Source organism: Adiantum capillus-veneris, chromosome 30 (genome assembly GCF_014529385.1).
Source record: "Adiantum capillus-veneris isolate H3 chromosome 30, ASM1452938v2, whole genome shotgun sequence".
Classification (NCBI taxonomy): domain Eukaryota; kingdom Viridiplantae; phylum Streptophyta; class Polypodiopsida; order Polypodiales; family Pteridaceae; genus Adiantum; species Adiantum capillus-veneris.
Genome location: NC_140960.1, coordinates 30,368,421 through 30,381,591, shown reverse-complemented (window position 1 = coordinate 30,381,591; position 13,171 = coordinate 30,368,421). Strand labels below are relative to the sequence as shown.

Below are 13,171 nucleotides of genomic sequence, written 5' to 3'. Positions count from 1 at the left end.
AAGAAGAGGCTACGAATTGTTTTCCGATTTGGAGCTATACCTATTGCAGTTGAGGATTTGTGGACATGAATCCAAATTTGAAGGCCCTACCGTTGGTTCTACACGGTCGAGCCAAAGCCTGGTTTGAAGGATTCAAGGTTGCAGATCGTCAGTCTGGCTGAGCGAGATTCGCAAACAGTTTGTTGAAGCTTTTGAGAATCGGGTTTCTCCATCAGACTTGGGTGAACAATTGAGCACGCTAAAGAAGGATGTAAGTGAAGATTTTTCTTTGTTTTTGGGTAAATTTGAGTCTATTTGGGAGAGACTAGCTGCTACTACATGTGCTTGAAATGGAGACCATTTCAAGCAAGAGCAGTTTCTAGCATGCTTGCATCCGCAAATCAAAGAGAAGGTTGAGTGCGTGGTGCAGAGGACTATGCACAAATGGTTTGCTTGGCAAAGGCAAAGAGCAAGAAAGCAAAGAAGAGGCTGGAGATGCGTTTGTCGAAGCCGGAAAACTATGGATATGGCTCGGCAATGGAGTTGGATCATGCCATGAAACCAAAGGGGAGTTCAAGCGTCGCAAAGGTAGCTGCTTTGCTATTGGTAACCCATTCTGGTCATTCGTTTCAATTTGTTCCAATGTGGTGTGATGCTGTACAAGAGTCTGCTAGCCCGGCAAGCAAGGATGCGGTATTGGTCGAGGAGTGTATGCATGAAGAGTCAAAGAAAGCTATGGATCGGAGCTCACAAGAAAAGTTTGAAGATGTTGGCAAAGCATTGGTCAAAGTTGTACAGGAAGCAGCTAGCCAAGGGGTTGGGCAACCTTGCCCTACCAATTGTATTCAGGAGTGGCAGTGCCTTCCAGAACGTTTTGGTGATGTCGACCTACCAAAAACCGAGGTAATAGATCATGGCTTTCTCTTTTGCGTAGCAGATGATGTGATCGTAGACGAAGTCCTTGAAGAGCAGGCAAAGGTGGTCGAGCAATCCGATTTGCTCTCACATGATGTGGTTGAAGACGAAGTGTCAAAGGCTATGGCAGACAAAGACTTGCATGATGAGTCAGGTATAGAATGTATGCAGTTTGAAGGATCTCCGACAGAGGGTAGGCTTGGCACACAGGTAGGTTGGGCTATGGAAGAAGTAGCGGTAGTGGAAGATAGGTTGCCAAAGGTGGGTGTTATGATGTTGATGGACATGCTTTTAAAAGCTGCTTTACTACAGGTAGTTTTGCATGATTTGCAAAGCTCTCGTGATGAGAGGTATGCTATGGAGAGCTCTCTAGTAGGTGAGAGACTAATGATGTATGGTGCAGATGCTTCACAAGTTGGTTTACAGGCTTGTTTTATATATGAAGCCAGCGTATGGATACAGGTTGAAGGTCGAAGTTATGCCAAGCTGCACGAGAGGCTTGTTTTTGGGTATATATGTGCAAAAAAATGGTTGGTTATGCATGTACTATAGATGGATGGCTATGCTCAATGCCATGTATCTGATCCCGGTGGAGTTTGCATCACACTTAGGAAAGCTCGAGGCTTTCCATTTGATCCAGGGGGATTATGCAGCTGATATGATATCTCTCTCTATCTATCTAATGTTTATCTAAATAATATTTATTAGTTTTCTTCTTATGCGCTGATATATTCTCTAAATAATACTATGGTTGAGCATGAATGCTCAACAAGGGGTTGGGAAATGATGGTGCAGCCCGACACTGTCGACCCATGGAGATGCATGAAGTCCATGCATGGCAGTTTGCAGGCAAGTGGCAGACACATTGGGCAAGTTTTTGATGGTGTTAGGGGACAGGTATATCGAGGTCGAGCATTTGCTAGAGGAAACTGCAAGGATTTCCTGCTACTATCACAGGCGGCAAGAGCAAAGGTTGATATCATCAGCTTGTGAGCGGGACAAGGAGTGCTGGATGCAGGTACCATCAGTTTTGTGATATGGAATTTTGTGCGGGAAGTCTGCACGACACTCGACTATCCAGATGTGTGCCAAATGTGGCTTCTAGCAGAGAGAGGATGGCTTCCCACCATATTGGTCGAGGATAGCCATCTCAAAGGTTTTTATGAGCGTAAAGCAAATATCTTGCCAATCATCAGGTATTGAAATTTGTATCGGATTATGATTTAGTATGTGCGGAGCTTCATGCAGTCGCCGCTTGCTTTGTTCGTGGGAGTGCACTCTAAGTCAAAAAAGCCTTGAGTTCAAGGGGAAAAAAAAAGAAGGCTGCAGATGACGAGCGCCAGAAAAAGCATGGCCACCATCTGTGTGGTGGTGCATGGACCAAGACTCGAAACGAGGCCACTTGTTGGTGCATGCAGTAGAGGTGGCATTGTTTTGGGGAACCCGGGTGGCTTGAGATGAGGGAGAGCCAAGGGGTGGACGCTACAGACACTAGAGGGCCGCCAAGGGCTGTATGAGGGCGCGCTGCCGAGGGTGGCAAGACAGAGGAAAAAGGAGCCGCCAGGTGCAACAGAGGAGAGACGCCATGAGGTGACGAGAAGGCCCGTACAGAGGAGGGATCGTGAGAGCGCTGGGACCAGAGGCGAAGAGGCTGAGGGCGGCCATGGGCTGCGCCACTTGGTGACTAGGTGCTGCAGTTGGGAGGACGGCCACAAAGGGCAGCCAGGTTGAAGCAAGAAGGGCATGAGTTGCAGGAAGGAGGCAAGCTGGCCAAGAGAGTGAGGGGCCGTATGGTGCAACAGAGGAGGTCCACCAATGACAAGGAAAAAACGAGGGGCTGCCTCTGTGTGATATTGGCGGACTGTAGGGTTGCGCCATCAAGGAGACAGGTGGCCAAGAGTTTCAAAGGGCAAAGCTGGGTGCAAATCTGCAAAAGAAGCAACAGAGGAGGGCCTTGCCGAAGCGCTGATATGACCGGGAAGGGTAAAGCAGACAAGTAAACTGACATTTTGCCAAACAAGAGAAATTGTCGAGGACCAACTGCAAGGAGCATCTAGCAGCACAGAGCATCACGCTATGAAGTCGGCGACTATCGAATTCGCCATAATTGTATTTGACTGAGTTTGTGGGATACATAATTGGTTATGGTTTTTTGTTTAGTTTGCCGCCAATATTATCTGCATCGTGTTTTTTGCCGTATGCTCGTGGTAGCGGTGGCTCCGGGATTGTGTGTATGTGAGCAAAGAGGGAGGTAGAGAAATTGTGTGGGAAGCCTGTGGTGTGGTCGAGGTGTGTGTCACCTCCCTGTGTGAATGTGGGTAGTCGTGATTTCTTGTAGACAAGTCCATGGTGTGAAGGTTGGCAGATAGTGTGCATCTGTACGTGTTTCTGTGTGGCTTGGGGTGTTGGGTACCTGCTGGGCTATAGAGAGGCAATTAGCTTGTGTACCGGGTGTGTTCCCATTTCCCCCATCCCACCGGCGGCAAAACTTGGCCATCCATGAAGTATTGTCATTGAGGAGGGAAGAGAGAGCGAGAGAGAGAGAGAGAGAGAGAGAGAGAGAGAGAGAGAGAGAGAGAGAGAGAGGAGTTTTGTGGATAGTCCACTATGAGATTTAGCAGGACTACATCTACTTGTGTCAATCACCTTTGGGATGGTAGATAGGCCAATTTCAACACATGTACGTGCATGTGTGTGTGTGTGTGTGTGTGAGTGAGAGAGAGAGAGAGAGAGAGAGAGAGAGAGAGAGAGAGAGATTAAAGGGGCACTGATCAATGAGAAGAAGAGAGTAGAGAGAGGTTCTGTGTATGTGTGTGTTTGTGGGGAGAGAGAGAGAGAGAGAGAGATTAAAGGGGCACTGATCAACGAGAAGAAGAGAGTAGAGAGAGGTTCTATGTATGTGTGTGTGTGGGGGGGGCGAGAGAGAGAGAGAGAGAGAGAGAGAGGATGCTAATCAATGAAAGGAAGATAGGGCAGAGAGGCAAAGAGATTAGAGAGAGGTTGATCCTCATAATTGCTGACGTTAAAATATCCTCATTTTTTGGTAAAAGATGATAAACATTTTCCTTGGGATGAAACAATGGATCGACTACATGCACACATAGATAGATACATAGAGAGAGAGAGAGAGGAAGATAATTTCTACCTTCAATAAATCTCTATCTCTCTCTCTCTCTCTCTCTCTCTCTCTCTCTCTCTCTCTCTCAGTGAGAAGTGCCTAATTTATATTACTTAAAAACAACTCTAAGAATGTCCAAATGGTGATGATTCTGAGGACATTGAAGAAACAATGTGGAACTGTGAGAGCTGAGTACAACTAGCCACATGGGAAAATTGGAAAAACCAAAAACCAAACGAAAAACCTCTCTTAAAGGGGATGGGAATGGAAAGAGATTTTGGAGGGAGATTTTTCTAAGCATTTCATTGGTATAGTGTTTGCAAGGAAAAAGCTTTTCGTGCCTAGTTGGAGAGAGGTTTTGGAGGAAGTTATTTTTGTTATTTCACAATCTACTTGAACATTTAAAGTGACATGTGCATTGGAAAAAAATATGCTTAAAGCGTAGGAGAAGGACAAGAAGACACAAGCCACCCTCTCAAATCATGAATTCTGACAAAATGAATTACAATATAAATTTAACTATTACAGTTCGTGACACACAACTACATATGGGCAATGGGAGATGTACAAAATAAACATATTGTGGTTTAGGTCCAAGCCAAATTAGTAAAGGAAGATGAAATAAATATGAATGCACGCCATGTAGGGTTTGCTTTGTGCCACTCGTTCTGCGAAGTCACCATTGAACTTTTTTGTAAAGCATTACAAACGCTCGATCATTTTTTAACATTCTTTTGAACAAAGAAATATGCCGATTCTTAAGTAGTCTGATCTTGTAAATAAGTGGTTATTCTCTCTTCTTATAACCCTATTTGTGAACTGTGAGAAAGCAAAAGATATGTGGGCTTTGACCGATATTGTGATTAAGTGGATTGTTCCTTTTCCTAATACTCTTTTCATGAACTTGCACTCACTGTCGTTGTCCTTTCTTGGTAGTCAAGCTTGTCGCTCGCAAGTTCCCAACACTCACATCGTGATTTGTCTGGCACTCTATAGCAATGTCTACTGATGTGACATCTAAATTGTGGGTGACGTACTGCCATCACATTTTCCCAAATGCCATGAAAAGAAGCACATTGCTTTTCATTTACATGAACACAACAGCAACAAACTTCCTTTGCACGTTGCCTACCATTGGATCACTTCTCTTTCATGTGTTTGACCTACTGTTAACTTGACCTGCTATTAACCTTAATGATGAAGGTAAAACATGACGGAATAGTAGGTTTCTCTAGCACAATAGCAATAAAGCAGAGTTACATGACCTTGCTCCATGTAATTGTGGAGAACTGATATTGGAGAAATTACCAAAAAAACAAATGCAGATGAATCATGTATAGTCTAATTAACACTCACACCTATAGAAACATGCCAATTGAGGTGTGTTTTTCTCTATCGAATTGTTAAGTACATCCCTGCCCCCTTCCCCCCCCTTCTCCGCTTGGATTGCATTCTCTAATAATTGAATCATGCACACATGCATTGTCTTTGGCTAACCTCTACAATGGACTAAGTGGTGCATCAGAGAAGTTCTATCCAGCAACAATTACTTTGATCTTTGTATTTTTATTCTATTGTATTAGAGGGTAAAAAATCTATTACTTTATTTGTAGAATCAGGGGTCATTTAATGCTCTTGCATGTAAAACTTATACACTTGTCTTCATATGCATTGTTGCTTCTGTGCAAGGACATTCTTAGAATTTCATATAAGACGTCCAACCACCTAACAGCCATGCTCTAGCTGTGTCTGTTGATGTGGCGGCACAATTGGCGGAGGGAGCTTTTTGCATAAGATTAGGGAATCCAACACAAAGTTCATGGAGAGAGCTTTTTCAATAAATTTGCCAACCGATCCATTTTCCATAAAAATATTCCTCAAAAAGCTCCCTTGACACCCCTACTCCTCTTAAAGAATTAAACTTTTCCCATGGTAAGCTAAATGGAGAGAGAGAGAGAGAGAGAGAGAGAGAGAGAGAGAGAAATTGTAGAGTGTTCTCTTGATGGAAGTGCCTATCTTTCCATCAAGAGCACATGAAGTGGAAGCTTCTCTGACCAAAACCGTCATGGCGGCTCATAAGGAAACCAATGAGGCCACACATAAGAAGATTGACACCGAGATACATGCGGTCCTACAAGAATGCCGATTAAGGTAAGGATTGGGGGGCTCCATTCACCATGGTGTACCAGCGAGGATACTCTCAAAGAAGCAATCACCAAGTTCACACACACACACTTAGAGAGAGGGAAAGAGAGTGTGGAGAGTCAGTGAGAATGTTGAATGGTTGAAACTCATTGATGTTTACTTTATCTCACTCTCAATCTCATATTCACCTAGCTACATTTGTAGACAAAGCTCCATGTAATTTTTTGCATGTGGTTAACCTCACAGTTTTTGGATTCTCAATGATATAGAATCTTGAAAGGATTTAGATGATATCATAATGAATCTTGGAAAGTGTGGGTGGGCTAGCATAGCAACGGGGAGAGTTGTGAGCATGTTGGTAGGCTATGTTGATATGAAAAACTAAAGTTTGAGTGTAGGAATGGCTTGAGGTTGCATTGAGAGTAAGTTAAAGCTTCAATTATGAAATAATAATGGAAACATCCTTTTATTTTTATCAATACAAAGTAATTCAGAGAGATAGAATGTCTCTTTTCTTTTTCAAACACTCTTATATTTTTATTAATACAAAGTGATTAAGAGAGAAAGAATGTCCCTTTTTTTTCAAATAATGAATATAGGTAGATAAATAAGGCTAGAGAGCCTATCCATGCCATTAACAAAGCCCCCTACAATGCACACACACATGGTGCATCAAATATGTCCAGTACTTAACACAACACATAGATGAATAGAGAATTAGGTAAGCAGGCATTTGCAGAGCCAATTACTTCAAAATATTATCGGAGACAAATTTCAATGGCATTTTATATAGTTCACATATTCCTTTGTAATGAACAATGTTGTATGTGAAGATCCCCTTTTACTGAGAGAGAGAGAGAGAGAGAGAGAGAGAGAGAAATGAACTCATGCATCAACTTTCTTGGCTATTTGAACAACAAACTCTTAGAAATTATGATTGGAATATTATGTGATATGCAAGTCTGCAAATCCTCATAAATTATACACCATGTACACCAGGGTTATACATTCCATCTATAGATCCTAGAACAATTAATCTATGCTACAAGAAAAAAAATGTATCACCTCTAAGTCATTTGCCAACCAATGAACATCAAGGAATAACCAAGTCAATGGAACAATATAGCAACTTAAAGCACCAAAAATTACTTTATATCTCAAAAAGGTTATAATGATAAACACATTGATGTGGGTGGATTTTTATTGGATTGTCTTCTCAAAGGGTTTATATGTCATCTCCTCCATTTTTCTATATGAGATGTCACTATTGATAGTTAGTTATTATAGCTGCCTTATCGTAACTTTGGAGGATGATCTTAGTTAATAATGAAACATCCAAGAATATATTTGGCACTACCTTATTGATGCATAGAGAATGTTTGCACATGTTGCCACCTTGGGAAAAGATGAGGCAGGAGAGTGTCACAAAATTAAGCTTGGTTTCTTGTAAGGACATGGGTCCTATGGGCAAGGCCACCGGGCATCCAAGAATATATTTGGCACTACCTTATTGATGCATAGAGAACGTTTGCACATGCTGTCACCTTGGGGAAAGATGAGGGAGGAGAGTGTCACAAAATTAATCTTGGTTTCTTGTACGGGCATGGGTCCTATGGGCAAGGCCACCGGCACGGCCGAACAGTGTGTACATTAGGGGGAGGCTATAAGATAGCACGATTGGGTGCAGACTATCACACGCATTACCACTGCCATTTCATTGGTATCCGAGCTTTTTGTGGGAGGAGGCTAAAAGCGGTTTTCATGTGCGTGCGCCGCCCTGCTTCTCTCCCATGTTCTGCAGACAACGACGTCTCCGTTGTGCAGCAAAAAGAAGGCAAGCATAGTTTCCTGTGCAAGGACAGACAGCGAGCCGACCAAGGAAAACTCAATCGACAACTCGACATCACTGAGGGTTTGAAGGGTTCCATTGGCACCGTTGGCTGCGCACGTAGGAAGGCCCGATTAACCTTTGCATGAAGGAGGGTTGAACCCACCCCATGAGGGTAAGAGGTCAACACTTTACCATCAAGCTATTGGCCCTTGTTGTGTATAATAAGGAAAGATAGTCTACTTGTGTTGAAAGGAAAACTAGAAGGAAAGGGAAAGCTTCAAACTTCAAGGAAGTAGCTTCACCCTTCCTTTTCACTTCTTGGAGGAAGGCAAGTTTTCCTCCAAAAATTCGTTTTTTCCTCAAGGAGGTAGCTTCAAAGTGAAGAAAAGCCTTCACAAAAACGACGGGTTTTTGTGAAGAATCATCAAAGTTGTTCTTACAACGAACGACAAGTGAAGCGCTCAAATCGCGCAAGGCGAGGTTCGCATGCAACGCAAATCGCGGAGCATAAAAAACACAAAGACTTCACTTTCTCAAGGTACAAGTTGTCGTTTTATTCTCTCTCTTTGCATTAGTGTGTATTTACCATGGCCAGTGAGAATATCCCACCTACACACACGTTTGATTTTGAGCACGTAGATCAAAATCAGGGCACCACGGGTGCTGCGGACACTAATAGGGAACCAAGCTCGCATGACTCAAGGAGTCCAAGAGACAAATGATGCAGAAGATGCAAAAGGTAGCAATGCATTACTTAAGAATATCACCATTCCTAAGTTTCACGGGGAAGAGCGTGATCGCAACAAGGATGCAGTCAATACGTTCTTACACAAATGAAGTGATATTCATAGATTGAGACACACCCCGGATATAAAGACTGCTGTGGAAACAAATCTATCTCTTAAAGGCAAGGCCTATAAGGTGGATGACATTTCCAATAGATGCTCGTCCTTGGTCTTGGGTTGTGTTTCAAGCTTCTTTCTCTAAAGATTTTTTGGACTCCAATGAAGAAGATAAGAATTGGTTAGCATGGGATGCATGCGCATGTCTGGCCTCTCTCTCACACAGTACCTTTCGAAGTATCAGGAAATCATATTAAAACTAGAAGGTTAGATGAATTCCAAAAGATACGGGGTTTTAATAGGGTTCTTGACAAATACTATCGTCTTCATGTCAAGACCCAACATCCAAAAACTTTGGAAGAAGCCATTATTCATGCGCAAAGATATGATGATGACCAAGAGAGGAAAGGAAATGTTCCCTACTCTAAGAATAATTTTGCTAAGAGCAATGTGGCTAAGAGCCAATGGCGAGGTAGATCTCCCACACGTTCCAAGAGGAATAAGAGACAATCTACCTCTCCACGCCCACAAGAGGCTAAGAAGCCTAAGCAATCACGAGATACTCCGCGTGGGTCTCTCAACACTGCTGATTTTGAGCGTGCAAAGAAACACAATTTGTGTTTTAGATGTCTTTTGGACCAACATAACAAGAAAGATTGTCCTCTTTTGCAAGGCAAAGAAAAGGCCATGCACATAGTGCAACGCCTCACATTAGATTCATCTCCTAAATATTGTCTTGTAGAGGTTCTTCATATGGAAGAAAAGCACAAGTGTTGTGTGCCTGCTTCAATGTGGCAGCCCAAAGTTTGGCCCCCATGGTTTGATTCTCATGCATGGAACTCTTAACGGACAACGTGTTCGTATTTTAGTGGATGATGATGCAACTCATAACTTCTTGAACTATAAGCTAGTTAAGAAATTGAAGCTTACACAGACTCCTTGCTCTCACAAGTATGTGGTGAAGTAGATATCTGGGAATGATAAAGAAGTATGGGACACGGTAGTTCAAGGGGTTGAGCTTATTGTTCAAGATCATACGATGACCCTTGACTTCCAAGTTATGAACATGGACCGTGCTGATGTAGTTTTAGGATGGGAGTGGCTGCATGGTTTAGGAAACACATTGCACACTATTTATGAACACAACTCCTTATCTTTTATGGCCAATGGTAAACATGTGCTTTTGCTTGGTGAGAAAAATATACCATCTACACCTCTTATATGTACAACCGAGCTTTCTATTTTGCAGAAAGAAAATTTAATAGATGAAGTCTTTTTGTGTTACTACTTGTCTCCAAGTCTTGTGAATTCTCAAGAGCAAAGTGCGGTGAATTCGAGTAATGGTATGCAAAATGCAATGAATTGTAGTAATGGTATGCAAAGTGTAATGAATTCTAATGGTATGCAAAGTGCAATGAATTCTACTGATAAATGAAGTGTTAACAAATCTAACGAGCAAAGTGCTCTCAATTTTAATTCTATAGAGCAACGTGCAACTATTGTAAAACAAACATTATAGGAATTACAAGATTCTCCATCACAGCATAACTCTAGTTTGCTTTCTCATTTTGCACGGAAAAATCTGACTCACTTACTCACGGAGTATAGTGATGTGTTCTCAAGTGTTTTACCACCGGGTTTACCCCCTATACGTGATGTGCACCATGGCATAGATGTCTTGCCAGGCACTAAACCGATGAGTAAACCACCTTATCGTATGAGTGCTAAAGAAGCCAAGGAGGTTGAGAGTCAGTTGGCTGACTATATCGCTCGTGGTTTCATAAGACCTAGCACTTCGCCTTGGGCATCACCAATTCTATTGGTAAAAAAGAAAGATGGTACTATGCGCATGTACATAGATTATCCCGCATAAATGCGATAAGCATCAAGAAGAAGTATCCTCTACCTCGAGTGGATGAGTTGTTTGATCAACTCCACGGGGCAAGATACTATACAAAGATAGATCTTCGTTCAGGATACGACCAGGTACGTATCCTACTGCAAGATATCTCCAAAACTGCCTTTAGAACACGATTCGGGCATTTTGAATTTTTGGTTATGCCTTTTGGTCTAACCAATGCTCCAGCTACATTTATGACACTCATGGATAGTGTCTTATGTCCCTATCTTGGAAAATTTGTTGTGGTTTTCCTTGATGACATTCTCATTTACAGTAAGACTGAAGATGAACACATAGAACACTTACGATTAGTGTTTGAACAGCTACAAGCTCACGTGATGTATGCTAAGCAAAGCAAGTGCGATTTCTTCAAAATAGAGATACGTTATCTCGGTCATGTGATCTCTTATTCTGGCATCAAGATGGGCAATATAATGTAGTAGCGGATGCACTAAGTCGGATGCCTCAGATTAATTCACTTGCTTTCACGAAACTAAAGAGTGGATTTTTGGAGTCATTACGTGACAAGTGTGCACAAGATCAATCATATGCTAAAGTGTAGAGTGAAGTTTTAAAAAGGGATCCCTCACACTCACATGTCTCTGAACAGCCAGATCAACATGTCTCTACACGCGCAAATAGAAACTCCAACACACAGAGCTCTACCCCTACTCAAGAAGAGCTTAAGCGATGGAAGAATTTTTCCATTGATGATGGCTACTTACTCCACAAAGGTAGAGTATGTGTGCCAAAGGACTCAAACACTAAGCGCCAAATCCTATTTGAGTGTCATGATAGTCAAAGTGCTGGTCATCCAGGTATCCGTAAGACGTATGCCTTAGTTCGACGATAATTTTGTTGGTTGGGCTTACATCATGATGTTCAAGAGTACGTACTAAACTGCCAATAGTGCCAAGTTAATAAGGCAGATCGCCTCAAGGTAGGTGGTCTTTTACATCCTTTAGAGATTCCACAAGGTAAGTGGGAGAGTATCTCTATGGATTTTGTAGTAGGACTACCTTCTGCAAATCGTGGCCATGATGCCATTTGGGTAATTGTAGACCGTCTCACAAAGATGGGTTGATTCATTCCCACTAAAACTATGGTTAAGACATCGGAATTATCACGACTATTTGTAGAGAACATATATAAACTCTATGGTCTTCCAGCTAGTATCAGTAGTGACAGAGATTGAAAGTTCGATAATCACTTCTGGAGAGTTGTGTTCAAAAAGTTAGAAACAAAACTTAATCTAAGTACAGCTGATCATCCAGAAACGGATGGTAAAACATAAAGAGTTAATCAAGTGCTAGAGGATATGCTACGAGCGTACGTTAGCAAGAAGCAAACCGATTGGGAAGACTACTTACCTATATTGGAATTTGCTTATAATAGTTCAAAGCATATGACTACAGGGTTTAGTCCATTTATGCTTTTGTATGGATTTCAACCTAGATCACCTGTTAAGGTGGGGTTGGCTAAGGAGAAGATACAACAAGCGAAGGATTTTCTCCAAGACCATTTTGACATGCGTCGAGTTGCTCGACAGAATGTTAAGAAAGCTCAAGATTGATATAAGAAGTATGCAGATGAGCATCGACATCTTGCTACTTTCGAAGAAGCAGACAAGGTTTTTCTCAAAGTTCCGGAGCATTCAGAAAGTTTGAAGATGAGAAAAGTTGCTAAAATTTCACCACGCTATTGTGGACCCTTTACTATTCTCAAACGTATAGGTCAAGTGGCCTATAAGTTAGCTCTTCCAGAGAACTCACGAGTTCATCCTATTTTTTATATTTGCCATTTATGAAAACAGCTAGGACAGAATGATAATGTCATTGACACAGGTGTGCTGGTTGACCTTATCGCACCGCCAAGCATTCCTCATGAGCCCGAAAATTTTTGGATTCTCATGAGCTTCGCACCAGACATCATGTCAGACGACAAGTGTTGGTAAAATGGCTAGATAGACTTGAAGAAGGTTCTACATGGAAGAATGTCTCCGCACTTAAGAAACGTTTTCCTACGTTCGTTTTCGAGGACAAAAACGATTCTCCAAGGGGTGGGTAATGTAAGGACATGGGTCCTATGGGCAAGGCCACCAGTACGGTCGGACAATGTGTACGCTAGAGAGAGGATATAAGATAGCACGGTTGGATAGAGACTAATACACGCATTACCATCGCCCTTTCATTTCTAATTAACCGTAGCAACGTGCGGATCACATACTAGTAAGCTATAGAATGCAAGAAAAGTCCAGCCATGTAAAGCTATGAAATGAAAGGTGAAATAAAAAGAACTCATTAATAAATAAATAAATATATATATATATATACATATATATGTGTGTGTGTATATATGTGTGTATATAAATATAAATATAAATAAATAAATAAATATGTATGTACAAAATTTATTAGAATTATGCAAGGTGAAGCTTCCCT

General features: G+C 41.8%; 1 pseudogene; it reads left to right on the top strand.

Annotated features, from left to right (window-relative positions):
• Positions 1 to 690: 690 nt before the first annotated feature.
• LOC147417740 (uncharacterized) overlaps positions 691 to 13,171 on the top strand; it is a 73,046-nt pseudogene continuing 60,565 nt past the window's right edge.